Source organism: Ambystoma mexicanum, chromosome 14 (assembly GCF_040938575.1).
Source record: "Ambystoma mexicanum isolate Mex_15411 chromosome 14, UKY_AmexF1_1, whole genome shotgun sequence".
Lineage (NCBI taxonomy): Eukaryota > Metazoa > Chordata > Amphibia > Caudata > Ambystomatidae > Ambystoma > Ambystoma mexicanum.
Genome location: NC_090940.1, coordinates 571,076,687 through 571,091,034, shown reverse-complemented (window position 1 = coordinate 571,091,034; position 14,348 = coordinate 571,076,687).

Below are 14,348 nucleotides of genomic sequence, written 5' to 3'. Positions count from 1 at the left end.
AACTCCTTTGCAAGTTGTGGCTTAGAACTGGACAGTTCCTCCAAGTAAAATGTGGATAAGGACATAACGAACACTCTGTGCATCATAGTTTCAGGGTGAAGAAGAGAATTGTGCATCTAAGCCACAACTCATTGATAATACGAACCTTTGAATCAAGCCATACTTAAGCATTACTGGAAGAGAAGACTCTGATAGACTGTCAACAAGGACCTTTTCTTTTAAGAATGTAGAACAGTAACCTGAAGCAACCAGCACCAAGACTTTGTTTTACAGAATTTATGGTATCCCCCAGCATAAATATCACACAGGATGTGCTGTCCTGTTTCCACTTAGTACTAGAGACATATCCGTAACTGTTCGGGAGAGTAACCAGTGTCACCGGCTTTATTCAAGATCCTGCCAACGAAAAAGTAATACAGCAACTGCTGACTGACCTCGTGGAGGCTTTCGCCGAGTTGCCCGAGTACAGTGATAAGCACAGAAATGCTTACACCACAGGTGATCATAGATGAACTCACGTACACGCTTTACTTTCGTATCATAAAGGAATGCCCAGGACTCGTCGGGAGAACCACGGATACGCTTTAATACATCAGAGATCCAAGAAACACTGAACATTTGAACCAGCTGTGGATCAAGCTCAACTACGTAGTATCAATCCACGCAGCAGGAAAGTGTAAAGACTGTTCACGTCAAAAGAAAGGCCTGTGATCCAGAACCCAGCACAGCAGGACAAATGTCCCTGTCACCCGAGGACAGCCGCCTGGCACATAATGTCCTATTCCATCTAGTCACTGACTATCCAGAAATGGTGGGGAGACCTGCCGAGGTTGACGTCATCACCTTCATCAGAGATCCAGCTAATGTCGCACACATGGGAACACTCCTCCATGGAATAATGCTCCAAGTGGAGCTGTCCGACTTTCAACGAGAATATCTATGAAGATTCCAGTGAAAACTTCCGCCGGGGGACAGAGACACAGTTCTTCATCTTTCCATTGAGGGACAGATCCAGGGGACAGAGACACAATTCTTCATCTTTCCGCCGAGGGACAGATCGAGAGAGTCGAGACGAGAACTTCACTGTCTTATTTTCTTATTTTTATTTTTTATTTTTTTACTTTGATTTTGATTGACTAACATCTTTCCATTCTTCGCATTGAACAGTATCCAGCATGTCTTCAGGACTGAAGCAAATTCGGGGGGTGGACTGGGAATTGACCTATTTTGAATATGCATAATGAACGCGCCTCACCAAAAGGTGTTAGTCTAACCTTTTCCCATAGTCTAGCAAGGGAACTGCTTCCTGTAATCCAAGACAATCGTCACCCATAAGAGGGGGGACACTTACGAAGCACAAGCCACTTTATGTTACAAACTTTCTGAGAAACAATAATGGAGTAAGTGAAATGAATTAAACACTGACATTGACATGATTGAGATGGGGGCCCAGAACAGTAACCTGGTCCTCCCACAAACAGAGGGGCGCCCCACTTCCCTGGAAGAAAATGTTGCCAATTGTCATATTGCACGATCATGTGTATATGAATAGTGATTATTATTGTTTTTCTGTCACTAACAATCAGAAATGCATTCTTTATTGGTACACGAAGTGTTCCAATTTCAGTGCACCCACCAGATAATGTACGCATGAATCCCACGAAAACACCCAGATCCTATATAGTCATTCCGGTTCCAAGAAAATCTGATGATAAGGTAAATGAACTAAAATTGAATGTAATTAGCAGTGATTCATACACACTTGGGGTAGCGAATGAAGAGAAAGGCTGGAGACAGGGTCAGCACGGAATGAGTGAAAATACTGCATTGACCATGACACGCACACACAATGTACACGAACAAGGGCAAGTGTCAATGGTTACAGAACCTCAAAAAAAGACAACAGAAGGTACGAGACTGCTTACCAAACAACCAGTCCCTGAAAATAATAAAGGTGACCAAAAAGAAGCAAATGAAAGACCAACTAAAGAAGATATAGCAAAAGCCCTCAAGAAGTCAGAAACGGGTACAAGAGAATTCACTACAAAGACACTAATGCTGATAGATCATTTATTCCCGTTTATAGCTAAAGCAAAGAACCTACATGAGGAGCTGAAAAATAAAACTATAGAGACTAGAGTGACAAGTATACCAGTTCCAACAAAGGTGACAAACACCATGTCCATGATACAACCCTACGTTGGGCTGATGCCAAACGGATGGTGGATAAGGGCACTCTACGAAAGAATACAAGAGGAGAGGAAGAGAAATGCAAATCCGCCTCTCACCACAGCAATACAGAAAATTAAACCAGCTTCACCGACAAGCATGCTCAAGAATCCTCTAGCAAGAAAAAGTCACACAGATGCATTTAGAGATGTAGTTATATCTAACTATAAAAAGACACTAAGAATCAAGAGAAGCCCGCACTAAAATAGCAATGAACTAAACGATTACCTGGACAGCACAGCACATCTAGGAAATAACATTTGGTACCAACACATGAAAGCGGTCGGAAGAAGAAATCAGAAGGAGAATGCTACATCTGTGCACTTCTACAGTACAGCATGGGAAATTCCAAGATCTTTGTGGATGTAGAAAATGGCGTTCCGACAGCACACTGTTTGTCACACGTAGCAATGTACAACACCAGAGGACAGTTTATGGGAAAAGAAGCCTCACTGATATGGGCAACAGAAACAGCATATCCCGATGAAGATGATTAGGTCCAGGACATTAAGACAAGAAACAGAGCCCATACCAGGAATCACGTGATCAGGTATGCAAAGCCAGAAGCGCATGGAGCAGTAACGAGATGGGAGTTAAACCCGAGACTGAACGTCCAAGGAAAAATTCCAGAAGAAGCCCAAATTTGGAAGAATAGAGGCCACATGCAGATTTGGGGAACAGTGCTTTCTCCAAACGGATGGGAAGAAGGAGTAGTGATATGCCGAGCATTGATGCTCCTTGGAGCCTGCAAGGAAGTAATAGAATACTCACAAAAACTGTGCAAACCTCTATGGCCAAAATTGGTAAAGCTGCTGACATGGGTCGAAGACAGAGGAGGACCCTTGCAGATAGTGCCACTGGAAAGCCCAAATTTTTGCTTCAGAAACAATGGCATAAGGAAGATGGGAGAGAATCAGAACTGCGGAGGCATCTTTGAAGCTCCAGGCATGACTCACGGAACCGCAGTAATTATGTATCATTAATGGGCGTGTGGATCCAAAGCATACATAAGACTACCGAAAAACTGGGGAGGGATATGCACAATAGTCAATGTCCACGTTCCTGCACTAGTGATCCCAAAAAGTGACCTGAGTATTGACAGCTTCCCAAAGGCAGCCGCTCACATGAGGAAGAGGAGGTCTGTGAAACTGGTATCCCGAATAAAAAGAGAGAACTGCTTTTCTGCCAAATCAGAAGAAGCATTTTATGCGATCGCATATGAACACTGGCTGTTTAGTCTCACCTCATCAGTATTCACAACAATACTCTTGCCATACATCCAAGTTGGAGTAAATACGAAATGGTTGCAGATAACCAGATGGGAGTTATTGCAGACCATCAACACCACCATAAAAGGATTCAACGCAATCAAAGAAGAATTAAGAGCAATCCGATTGATGACCCTCCAGAACAGATATTTACTCGACAGGATCACTGTGATGGATGGAGGTGTTAGCGCAAAAATCGGAGAATCGTGTTGCACGTTTATACCTTTGCATGATGAAGAAAATGGAACTTTAACAGAAGCCATAAGTATGCTAACAAACCTGCAAAACCAGATAATTAATGAAACTGACGAGGTTGATGATGACAGCTGGTTTGGAACACTATTTCTATGGCTCCCACAATGGATGGCAGACATATTCAAAATTCTGGGAGCCCTGCTAGTAATGATACTACTAGGATTTTGTGTTATCAAGATAATCGTCACTAAATGCCAGAAAACTGCGAAGAAAGCAATTGGAATGAAGATCATGGTTGATGTCAAACCAGGATGGAAGCCCAGAGACCTGACTGATGAAGAAATCAGAGACTGTGTGAGGGCTAGTGATTTTGGTAAGAAGGAACAAAGTTTGTGTATCCCAGAAAACGACAAAGGTACGAAGGAAAGTGGATATATTGCAGCCCAAATGGACAATGTCAGCTCATGACCTGGAACAAAGATGAACATGTAAAGACAGCAGGAAGTCTGAAAGGAGTGATAAAAATATGGACTCCAAAGATGCATACGTTCACACCATCGTGTACAAACGCAGAAGACGATGAACAAGAAGCAGAAGAGCTAAGTAAGACAAACCCAAAGGAGGATGCAGAAGTGGTCGATGAACCGACCAGAGGGGGGAGTGTAGAGGAGGTCCCATACACGGCCTGCACCCCAGCCCCCCATTTCGAGGTACCAGGGACATACTCGCCAAGGTATGTGACGTATGAGGAACAAATGAACCAACAAAGAGCAATTCTAGGCCTCTGCCCAGTGCACATCAGAAATGCAATACCTGTCGAAGTGCCTATAACCAGACAGCCATGGGCAGGTCGGTACCCACTGAGACAACCGTACTAGCAGCTGACATGAAATGAAGACTACATACAAACTATCCCCGAAGAGACCCAAAGAGCCTTAATGGAGGGCAAATGGTGATGACATAAAAGCCCAGACAGACGTACAGATGAACATAAATGATGATCAAAAGATGACACGCAAGGGTGAAATGCAAATAATAACGGTGTAATGGACGTGTAAGAAGAAACAATCTTAATATCTTTATATTAAACGTAACCATAGAATGAGATGAAAATACGCGACTAACTAAATGCATGTAAATAGGCTTGGAACGCAAGAAGCCAAGGAAACGGAACTGCTTGCAATGCTTAGTAGAAGAATAGAGCGGCAAGCGCCAACTATATGTCTAACTCAATGAAGCACATTATACAAGTGTGACTCCATTTTGTAAAAACAGAACTGAGACCAGGCTGCAAGGGGCCAACAAGGCCGAGATTCATATTCCAGCTAAAGGGAAGAGCGGAATCGACACTTAGTAAGAAGTAGCTCATGGCTAGGAATTTGAGGTCAACCCAAGGAAGGGAGGAGAGCGGCAACTCCGAAGAATAGAAACTTAAGAGCATTGTAGCCTACCCTGTGAAGGTCGAGATAAGGAGGCCCAGGCAGGTGACGACGCTGAACAAAGAATCAAATACACGAAAAGAAGAAGAATGAAGCAGATTCACGGTGAACAGACACATGACCAGCCAAGGGCGAAGAGGTTCCATCGTCTGATGTCACCCAGAAACAGAGGATGCCTTAACTTTTCTTGATAAGAAGCTACAGTTTCAAGGCCATCCTCAGCCAACTAATTGACACATAGCCCTAAAGTACTAATTGATGGAAGGGAGGCAGGGTGAATCTTGGGGCACTCCGCATCTGGCTGTCCATTCTGCATGCTGCTAATTATGCGTAGGGGTGTAACCTACCCAATCACAATGGACCAAATAATCTAGGGTCCTATAGCTGTACGACCAATGAGACGTTGTATTTGTAGTGACGTCTTTCACGAGTGATGTAGAGGGATGGGCGTAGACGTCCACCCGATAAGAGTTATCCAATCCTCACGCACTGTTACCATATACAGATATAGAATTTAACCAATAGAATTGCATGTCAAATGGGGAACGAACTTAACCTTCTGAGAAAAAATGAATGTCCTGAAGATGGCCCAACATTTGTTTTACTGACCACCGCAGACAACGGTGGTACTCCATCAAGGGCCGAAACATATGTCGACCTAAAAGGGAAACTAAATGTTTTTTCCTATGTCATGCATATCAAAAATAATTAATATGCTGGAAGAAAATTCAAATTGTAGAACCCCATTTCTGTAAAAAGTATGAGTGGAATGAAAGGTATGATTGGTTTAAGTAGAAGTCAATGATGTGTTTTAAGATGTTTTTATGAATTAACATTAAAGAGATCTATGATTTTGCTACATTGCATTCAGTTGAAATAATTTTTCCCACAAGGTGTTCAGTCTGCACAATAAGTGAGCAGTCTCTCTGTACCTAAACCTGTGTCTTCACAGGACTTCTAGAGAGGGGTAGTCAGTCTGTTATGTACCTTTTCTCTTATTTGGTGTAAGAGACAGCACAAATACTGCTCCATGGTCTGGTTTGTGCGCTCGGTTTGACCGTCCGTTTGAGGATGGTGACTAGAGGACAGACGTATTTCTACTCTTGCCAGGGCACAACATTTCTTCCAAAAATGTGATACAAATTGGCTGCCTCTGTTAGAGACGATTACGTGGGAAATCCGTGTAACTTAACAACTGGATCTAGAAAAACCTGCACCAGGGTCAGAGCTAAAGGAATACCTTTCAGAGCTATGAAATGGGCCATTTTGGAGAAGAGGTCCACTACAACGAGGATGGATTTATAACCTGAGCTGGGAGGTAAGTCAGTAACAAAGTCCATTGATACTGTGTGCCAGGGTGCTGGCGGGATGGTGATTGGCTGAAGGAGGCCTGCTGTTTTTTGCCTGAATGTCTTGCATTGTGCAAACACCTCACAGGTGCCTACGAAGGTAGCAATATCCTCTCGCCAAGTTGCCCACCAATAAGATTTACTTACTTTCTTCATGGTTTTGGCTATACCTGGATGGGCTTCTAACAGCGAGTCATAGTAGTTAGACATAATTGCTTGTTGCAGATCCTTAGTTGTAACGTAAAGACGTTTTCGATAATATGGTAGTTCATCTTGAATGGTGAATTGTTCTCCCTTCTTGTCCCAAACCAATAGGTCTTTTTCAGATATACTTATTTTATTGCTTCTCGCACTGTGTTTAACGAAGAAGGGCCAATGCAGAAACCGAGAATGTTGTGGCTAGGTACGATCTCCACTGGGTTAGGGGGATTATACGCTTCCTCTCCCGTGCCAATGCAGGATAATGCAGCCGCTTTCATGTTTTTAACTCTGGGGCGGTAAGTGATCACAAAGTCATATTCCATTAAGGATAAGGCCGAACGGAGTTGTCTTGAAGACTGAGCTTTCACAGAGCATAAGTATTGCAAGTTCTGATGATCTGTTATTATTGTGATTGTATGTTTGGCTCCAAGTAAGTAATGTCGTCATTCTCTCAGTGCACTCTTGATTGCTAGGAATTCTTTCTCAGAAATCGCATAGTTTAATTCTGCTGGGGAACATTTTCTCGACCAGAAGGCAATGGGATGGAGGCATCCTGTTTTGGGATTCTGTTGTGACAATACGGCTCCCAATGGCGATGCTTGAGGTGTCAGTTTCCACTATGTATGGTAAATCAGGCTGCCGGTGTTGTAGTATTGGAGCTGAGGTGAATTTTTCCTTGAGAGCTCGAAAGGCTTCTTCTGCCACTGGTGTCCATTCGAATTTCTGGTGTTTACGGAGCAAGGATGTAATTGGATGTACTAAATGTGAGAATCCTGGTATGAAGCATCGATAGAAATTGACAAAACCTAGATAACTCTGTACTCCCTTTACAGACGTGGGTGAGGACCAAGTGAGGATTGCCTCCACTTTTCTATTGTCCATCTTGATTCCCTGTGGTATCAGTAAGCATCCCAGAAACTCTACCTCGGTAACGTGGAAGGAACATTTTTCAAGTTTTGCATACAGTTGTTTTCACACAGTTTGCGGAGTACAGCTTGTACATGGGTTACATGTTCTTGAGAATGGTGGAGTAAATCAAAATGTCATCCGGGGCATTGCAAAGCCCAAATGGCATGACCTGGTATTGGTACAGACCATAGTGGGTACGGAATGCAGTCTTCCACTCGTCCCCTTTTTTCATGCGTACCAGGTGATATGTGCCACGTAAGTCTAGTTTTGTGAAAATGTTTGCTTGTCTCACCTGGTCTATGAGTACTGGTGTCAAAGGTAACAGGTACTTATTCTTGATGGTGACTTGATTTAGGACCCGGTAATTGATACATGTCCTTAAATCCCCCTCTTTCTCATGTATGAACAAAAGTGGGGAGGCGGCAGATGACTTAGATGGTCTAATGAAACCGTTGGACAGGTACTGATCTAAGTAAGTCCGTATATGGGTGTTTTCTTCCTCAGTTAAAGCATAAATGCGACTGCAAGGTACTTGTGCCCCTGGAAGCAGATTGATCTGGCAGTCATAAGCTCAATGTGGGGGTAATGTATTAACTTGCTCCTTAGCTAACATGTTCTGAAACTACTAGCACTCCGCAGGAAAGGTCCCCACCAAACCTAATCCTGCTATCTTTTCTTTTGAAGTTAACAATGGGCTACTCTGGGTCCCTTTGTTGTCATAGCAAGAGACGCATTCCGTGGGAAAGATTAAGGTTCTCACTCACCAATCGATTCTTGGGTTGTGCATCTCTAGCCATGGTATTCCGAGAATCAGCTGGAATTGGGGTGCTGCAATAAGGTCAAGTTTTATACCTTCCCTCTGGCCATCTTGGCAGATCAAGGTAAAAGTGGATGTACACTGTGTTACTGGTCCTAAAAGGAGTTGTGTGCCATCCACAGCTCTTACACTTTCTATGGTGTCCTTACGGTGCAATGCCAGCCCCAAGGTCTTTGCAGTGTTTACGTCCAAGTAGTTCCCGATAGTCCCACTGTCTATGAAAGCCTTGAGGGCATGCATTCGGGTGGGTTGTGAAGGGTCTACCAGAACCACAGGAATACTGAAATGTGAGATCTGAGTGCTACATTCTTGGCTCGACAGACCAACCTCTACATCTGCTGGGCATTGGAGTTTTCCGCTTCTGCATTTTCCCTTGTGTTAGCCAGAACCCCCATTGTCTTCCGTGGGGGTTTAGCCATGCAGTTCCAGAGGAAATGACCAGATTGGCCGCATTATAAACAAAGTTTTTCCTGACGCTTTCGTTCTCTCTGTCTGCTTTGGTGAGTAGTCCTCTGAGGACACCCAATTGCATGGGCTCTGAGTGTGTTTCGGAGGCCTGTCTATTTGAAGCATCTTTCAGTCAGACATATACTGGTCTATGTTCTGATCTGGATTGGTCGGCCTTGCGATCCTGTAAATGATGGTCTAGTTGCATAGTCAGATCGATATATTCGCTACAGTCTTCAGGGGGATTAGCTACTTGTGCCAAGACATTTTTTAATTTTCCTCTCAGACCTCGATAGAATAATTTTTTTCGGTTCTCCTCTAGCCAACCTGATTCGGCTATAAGACAATTGAATGTGGTGACATACACAATAAGATCCTGGCCATCCTGTCGCAGAGAGAGCAGCTCATTGTCCAAGGCCTGACCATGAGTCAGATGAGCAAATAGTTTTTCCAGTTCACATTGAAAACCAGGGTAATTTCTCAACAAGGGGTCATTCCTAAGCACTAACGGGATGGACCAGTCCGCCGCGTGTCCTCCTAAATAGGAGAGGACGAAGGCTACTGTAGCCTGGTCATTCGGAAAAGAATCCGGTTTGCATGTGAAGTGCAGGCAGCATTGGTTCATGAATGCTCCGAATTTCTTGGGATCCCCTGAGAAACGTTCTGGGGGTGCTAAAGGGATATTGCATGGAAGCAATACCTGAACGGGTGTGACTACCGGTGCCACGGGAGGCTGCCACTGAGTGGCTCTCCCTGGTAGGGGTGCTAGACCAGCTTGGGTCTGTAAGAGCTGTCTTGCCAAGTCGTCTGTCTTGTCCCTGTTAACTACCAGTTCACGCCTTAAGGCATTAGTCTCTGAGCAGGCTGAATGCACCTCTGCCCGTAGTTCGCCTAACAATAGGGAAAGCTGGTCTACCTCAGAGGTTTCCATCGCTCAGACAGAGTTGTTGAGGATGGCTTTGTGTTCTGTCACACTCACCTGTGTCTCTGCAGGAGCGATGGATTTGCCTCCTTTGACCCTGAGTATTGACTTCCCCTGTTCCACCCGGAGGAATACCTGTCAAATATAAGATACACACTAAGATTTAGGTTCACTTGATTCCCCTGGGCTCCCACCCTTCTCTCTGAAAATGTGCTCTGATGTCCCCAAAGGGCTTACCTTGGTTTTTAGTGAGGTGCACACTCCATCGTGCATTCGTAGGGGCGCGATTCTATGGGAGAAATTCGTAGCCCTACACACGTAGGAATGATGCCAATGTCTGTTTGCTGCGTTCTGATGCCACACGCTGTTATGACTTCACCGAGGGGCAGAGTGTCCCATGTGCTAGTTACTTCACTAGCAAGAAGTTCTTTCCACATGACAAAAGTTGCGCGGTGGTTTGGAGAGTCCAGTACTGTCCGAATTGTCTTTATGTTGCCAAAGGTACCTTGGGAAGGTTTGCGCAGCGTGTAGAACTCTGAACTGCCGGTGGGTATGCACGGCGTTGCTAGGGTGCACCAAGTAATGTCTCTCCTTTCTTTTGCAGGAGTGGATTGTGGAGTGCTCGAAATACGAGCCTGGATTCTGCACAGCTGGTGAGCCTCGGAGGTCCGGTGAGTATGCACGGTGTTATAGGCTCAAGCGCACCAAGTTATGTCTCTCCTTTCCTTTGCAGGAGTGGATTATGGAGTGCTTGTGCTACGAGCCTGGATTCAGAGCAACTGAAGAGCCTTGGAGGTCTGGTAAGTATGCTCGGCGTTACTGGAGCATGCGCACTAAGTAATGTTTCTCCTTTCTTTTGCAGGAGTTGGAGCGCTTGGGCTACTAACCTGGATTCCAGCGTAGCGGGAAGAACCTCTGAGATTAGGTGAGTATGCACAGCGTTCCAGTTCATGCGCACCACGTAATGTTCTTCTTTGTGCTTGCAGGCGCCGATGTAGGTGTTACCTTGTGTCCGAGGAAAGCTGCTGCGTGGAGGAAGCACGGAGGATGATCTGGAGCGGGTAAGCAGAAGCAGGATGATCCAGAGCAGGTAAGCAGAAGCAGGATGATCCGGAGCAGGTAAGCAGAAGCGGGAGCACAGTGAGTGTGTTGCTGATGCAGTTTACAGAAAGCAACACAAAGCACTGGAGGAATCTAGGGTGTGGCTTATATAGCCAGCCACACCCGAACACTAGAGAGCTCATGGATTTTCATACACTTCCTGTTTGGCAACAGGAAGTGGTAACCAGGAAGTAACTAAAGAATACCAGGAAGGAACTAGAGGGAGTTATCGGCTATGGGCTTTTGTGTGTCTATGCCAGGCCTGCCAAGCCTCCACCCAGCTTGCCCTGACTACATGCCTGGTGCTCATGACAGGGGCACAACTTGCTGCCCATTGTTCATCTGCATCCGTGTCTTCATACTGGAGAAAATAGAATATTTATTCCAAACACTAGCTTTATGTTAAAAGTACTGGTTGATATTTAGACTGAATCGACTGGAGAGTAAACATGTTTTCAATGCATAGTATCTCTTAGAATACAATATATTTAAAAGAAAATTATTTGAATCACGAATGAATGCTTATATGGACAGATATAACGAGATTCATACCACCAAGTAATTTTGTTTAATTGTGTAGATTATTGGCTTGGTTTTCTTATAGTTTGTTGTTGAGCTCCAAGTTGTAAAGTGGGAGACCAAGTTAGTTGAAGTTGCATTATCCTCTTAAATACATTTATTTTTTTGACTACCTCGCCGTCTGTTCTTTGTGCTGAATTAATTGGGTGGGAATGTTTAAATGGGAGTGTGAAATTGGTGTGTCACATCTACATGAGCCAATAGTAAAATTCAGAACTATCTCAACACCACACATGAGGCAAATGTCTCTATCAGGTTAGCAGACTCAATAGTAAGCTTAATACTTACTTTGCTATTGTCGGCATAGCTGCATATTTTAAAGGTCTACATTTCCTAGGTATAATGTTACAGCATATATTCATCTTCCGTTATTGCAGTGATAATACACATGTTTACATAACATTGAAAGCCATATTGCTCTCACTTGTAAATCCTGTTATAAAAGTTAGTATTATCTAACACAATGGCTATCATTACAAGTTTGCCAGTATTATGCCTGTTATTCCATGGAGGCGGTGGAACCGGCTCTGGCAACCACAACCGTGGAATCACTTGTACATCACAACCTTGCGGGAGTGCGCACTCCAGCTTCCCGGCAAGGGTGTCACCAGCATGACATGACAGAAACACCATCCTGTACCTTCAAAATCAGTGGCACCGCCACCAAAGATGATGGTGGCACCATTAATGGCATGTCCCTCATTACTGGTTACGGAACCAATGGCACTGGAAATAACATCATTGCCAGAACTGGAAGCTTGCTGGTGGCCATTTTGGAAAACACAATCCACTGAAAATCAGTTGGTTCCAGTTGCCATCAGTACATGTACACACCAGCATCTCATCAGCAAGCATGTCATCTTGGGTCCCGTAGGATGGCAGCGGAAGCCACGTATCTCTGAGCAGCAACTGAACCTACTCACGAACACCATAGTGGTACATGCCAGTGAGCTGTTTGCCACAGACCACCAGCACAGCACAAAACTGAGGAAAAATGCCATCTTGGAGGAAGTGGCGCAGAAGGTGTCAGCTGTGGGAGCCTTGCCAAGCACAGTGCATGACTGCCATGAGCACCTGAGAGACTGCAACCTCTGTCAGCCTACAGGAAGGAATGACAGGCCACTTGCAGTGGGATGGCCTCACTGTTAAGCTCATGCTGTCGGAGGAGAAATGCAGTAGTGTGCTGCACCTTTAATGGATTGAGGGAGTGGGAGCGGTGGAGGTCAGTGCCCGGACACATGGAGAGGGCGGTGAGTACAACATGCCTCACCTATACAACAATACACAGTGGGCAAGAAAATATAGCACAGACTACACAGAGACATGATATGATATGATAGATTATTTCTAATGCGCTTAATACCCAGAGGTTTCTAAGAGCAGACCAGGGATTAAACCTGTAGTTCTTTGTGTCGTCTTGCTTCTGAGGCAAGCACGTTGCCCCTGAGATATCCAACTGAATTCCACCAAACCACATCCGATCCATAGCGTGTCCATTGAAACATGGCCGTCGGCCACGGGTACCCTAGCATTGCCCCCCCAAACACACATATGCCCAGAGGAGTACTAGTCATGTGCACAAAGTGACAACATGATCAGTAATACATAGATGAGGCCCACATCCTCCAAGGAGGTATTGATGTACCACGAGCAATGTACCCCTGCAACACACTCACATGCATGGACGTATCATAGCCACCCTGATGGACCGGGCCATCATGACATGGTCGACTGCCTTCAATTCAAACCAACCCTCCCAAGTGCAACTGGGCCCTTCCTCCTCCTTCACCTCCCACACTACCTGTGGCGACCTTCAAGGCACCATCCTAATGCCATGGTTCCTCAACAACTACCTTGCCCATCTGCCCCACTTCATCTCCACCTTCCCTTCCTCCTCACTTCCAGTGTTATGCTGATGACACACAACTCACCCTCAAGCACACATACGGTGCCTCCCCTCTTTCCACCCCATGCAGGATAGTCTAACTGCCATACATGCATTGTGCATGGCCAATGATCACTGCCTTAATGCCTGTAGGAGAGAGAAGCTACTCATTGTGCAGTCTGCATTCTGTATCCCACCCACTCACTAACCGCCTTCCATTGGCCCCCTCCCCTCACTCTCTTGTGAGGCCAAAGAACCTTGTGATCATCTTTGACTCCACTCTCTCATGCTCTCGTCACATCACAGACCTTGCCAGGGGGTCCAACTCACAACTCCACCCCCTCATTGTCAACCTCCCTTTCTTTCCATGCCTTCCCCATGAAGACCATTACCTGCAAAGTTCTGGTGCACTCTAGTCTTGACTACTGCAACAGCCTCTTCCTCAATCTACCCTTTTCCTCCCGTCGCCCACTCAAACCAACGCAAAAAGGGGCTGTGAGATATATCCTAGGCCACAAGCCCTGGGACCACATCTCAACAGCTCTGCTGCCTCCCGGTGACCACAGGAATCCTGTACCAGACCATTGCATCTGTCACAAGGGTGTCTGGGGCCTGCTACTTCATGAGTCCTACTGAGGCCAGCCAATCATCAACCAGTCTCCCACAGCATACTTTACCAGCACTTGCCCTTGGGCATAATTCCCTATACTGGCCTGATTCTTGTCCACACCATCCTTTACACAGTACTCCCCTCCCCCTGCTCCTGTGGCTGTCACCAGCACTGGCTCAGCCCCTTGTGCCCCATCCTGCACATCACCCCCTTCCATCCCTCCCCCTATACTCCACTCTCCCCAGCACTTTTCAGTACTCTGCACTTGCACAATAGGAATGTCCCAAGGCCCAGTACGTCCTTCCAATCTGGATTTCTTCCCCATCTGCCACCCCCTTTCATCTTGTTGCACCTGGATACAAATCTGCATAGGCCCCATACATATGACCAATGGATG